Source organism: Phaethon lepturus, unplaced genomic scaffold (genome assembly GCF_000687285.1).
Source record: "Phaethon lepturus isolate BGI_N335 unplaced genomic scaffold, ASM68728v1 scaffold810, whole genome shotgun sequence".
Lineage (NCBI taxonomy): Eukaryota > Metazoa > Chordata > Aves > Phaethontiformes > Phaethontidae > Phaethon > Phaethon lepturus.
The window spans coordinates 111,266-114,204 of record NW_010514014.1 but is presented as its reverse complement, the minus strand read 5'-3'; positions in this window follow the sequence as shown (position 1 = coordinate 114,204).

Below are 2,939 nucleotides of genomic sequence, written 5' to 3'. Positions count from 1 at the left end.
CATGCTGGCTTGGCCTGATCCCTTGGTTGCCCTGCACATGCCCTGTGAGTGCCGTCAAGATGAACTTCTCCATAATCTTCCCTGGCACAGAGGTCAGGCTGACAGGCTTGTAGTTCCCAGGATCGTCCTTACTGCCCTTCTTGTAGATGGGCATCACATTTGCAAGCATCCAGTCATCTCAGACCTCCCCTGTTAACCAGGACTGCTGATAAATTATGGAGAGTGGCTTGGCAAACTCCTCTGCCAGCTCCCTCAGTACTCTTGGGTCAATCCCATCAGGCCCTATAGACTTGTGAATGTCCAGGTGATGTAGCAGGTCATTAACTGCTTCTTCCTGGATTATGGGGAGTTTATCGTGCTCTCCATCCCTGTCTTCCAGCTCAGGGAGCTGAATAGCCTGTGGGTACATGGTCTGGTTATTACAGGCTGAGGCAAAGAAAGCGTTAAGTACCTCAGCCTTTTCCTCATCCTCGGTGACAATGTTCCCCCTGCATTCAATAAAGGATGGAGATTCTCCTTGGCTCTCTTCTTGTTAACATATTTGTAAAAACTTTTTCTGTTATCCCTTATGACCGTGGCCGGATTGACATCTTAGTGCCTCAGGGCTGTCTTCCAAGGGACTGTCTCAACCAATGCCCTGAACAGGCTAAAGTCTGCCCTCCAGAAGTCCATGGTGGTGGTTTTGCTGACCCCCCTCCTTACTTACCAAGAACGAAGATTTCTGTCATGTCATGGCCGCTAAGTCCAAGATGGCCTCCAACCACCACATCTCCCACCAGTCCTTCCCAGTTCGTAAAAAGCAGTTCAAGCCTTCCCCCTCATACTTACCCATACCCACTCGACCTTGTCTTCAGAATCGTGGAGTTCTATACAATCAAACCACTCCCTAACATACAGAGCCACCCCCCCACAACTCCTTCCTTGCCCATCCTTTCTGAAGAGCTTATAGCCATCCACTGCAGCACTCCAGGCATGAGAGTCATCCCACCATGTTTCTGTGATGGCGACTAAGTCATAGGTGTCCTGCTGTATAATGGCTTCCAGCTGCTCCTGTTTGCTGCCCATGCGGCGTGCCTTGGTGTAGATGCCCTTGAGCTGGGCTATTGATTTCACTCCCAACACCGGCGTGCCACCCCTAGTCTCATCTCTAGTGAGCCTGGTTTTATACTCTTCCCTCTTCGAATCTAGTTTAAAGACCTCTTGATGAGTTCTGCCAACTCATAAGCCAGCAAGAGTTTTTTCCTTTTGGAGATAGTTGAACTCCATCTGCTGCCAGCAGGCTCGGTGCCGTGTAAACTGCCCCATGGTCAAAAAAACCAAAATTCCATCGATGGCACCAGTCTCTGAGCCACATGTTAACCAGTTGTGTTTTCCTGTTGCTTTCAGTGTTCCCCTCTGCCACTGAAGGGATTGATGAAAACACTACCTGCATTCCTGATCCTTCAACCAGTTGCCCCAGCTCTCTGAAGTCCCTTTTAATTGCTTTTAGACTTCTTTGCGCAACCTAGTTGCTGCCAACCTGCATGACCAAGAGCATGTAGTAATCAGTGGGCTATTCCAGATCAGGGAGTTTCCTAGTAACATCTCTCACTGGGCCTCCAGGGAGGCAGCAGGCTTCCATGTGGTTTGGGTCTGGTCGGCATATTCATCCCTCTGTTCCCCTCAGAAAGAAAATTATTAGTAGCTTGGACAACCAAGGATATGGAAGAAGTATACTCCAGTGAGTGATGGGATAAACATGAAGTGTTTTAATCACAAAGTGATAGGAGCTTCTCTTCTCACGTGCAACAGATCTGTCTGTGGCTTTCAACATATGTGCAGATCTGCCATATAAAATGTGTACAGTAAGTTAGAATCATAGCATCCTAGAGTAACCCAGGTTGGAAGGGATCTCAGAAGATCATCTGGTCCAACCTTTAGTGGGAAAGGAAGCCTAGATGAGATTGTCTAGCCCCTGTCCAACCACATCTTGAAAACCTCCAGTGACAGGAACTCTACTACATCCCTGGGGAGGTTGTTCCAATGATTGATCTCACTGTAAAAAAATTTCTTTATTTTACCAAGACGAAACCTTCCCCCTGTGCAAGATGTACCTGTTGCCCCTTGTCTTCTCCATGTGGCTTTTGTGAAGAGAGACCCTCTGTCCTCTTTGAAGCTGCCCTTTAAGTTCTAGAATAGTGTGATGAGGTCCCCCCGAGCTTCCTCTTCTCCAGGGAGAAAAGATAGAACTCCTTCAGTCTTTTCTCATAAGGCAGGTTCTCCAACCTTTTGATCATCTTCTTGCTTCTCCTTTGGACCTCTGTCCACATCTTTTTTGAACTGTGGGCACCAGAATTGGACACAATACTCCAGGTGAGACTGGACATGCACTGAGTAGATGATCACTCCTCTCTTTCTGCTAGTAACAACCCTGCTGATGCAGTTCAGATCTGATTTGCCTTTGTTGCTGTAGTAGCACACTGCTGACTCATGCTCAGCTTGTTGTGTACCAGGACCCCCAGATCCCTTTCAGCAAGGCTGCTCCCCATCCACACAGATTCTCTCCTGTTCTGGACTCTTTGGTTATTCAATCCCAGGTGCAGGACTTTGCACTTATCTTTATTAAACTTCGTACTGTTCTTGCTAGCCCAATCGTCCAGCCTGTACAAGTCTCTCTGTAGAATGGGTCTCCCTTCTGACCTGTCCACCTTACTACCCAGTTTGGTGTCATCAGCAAACTTGGTGAACGTGTTTTCAATCCCATCATCCAGATCATTTATGAAGAGGTTGAAGAGCATGGGGCCTAGTACTGATGCTTATGGGAAGCCCACTTATGACAGGTTGCCAGCTGCATAAAAACTATTGATCACCACCCTGAGTACAGCCTGTTAACTAATTTCCTGCCTATCTTACAAATCCACTATCCAATCTGTATCTTATCAATTTGTCCAGGAGAAGGC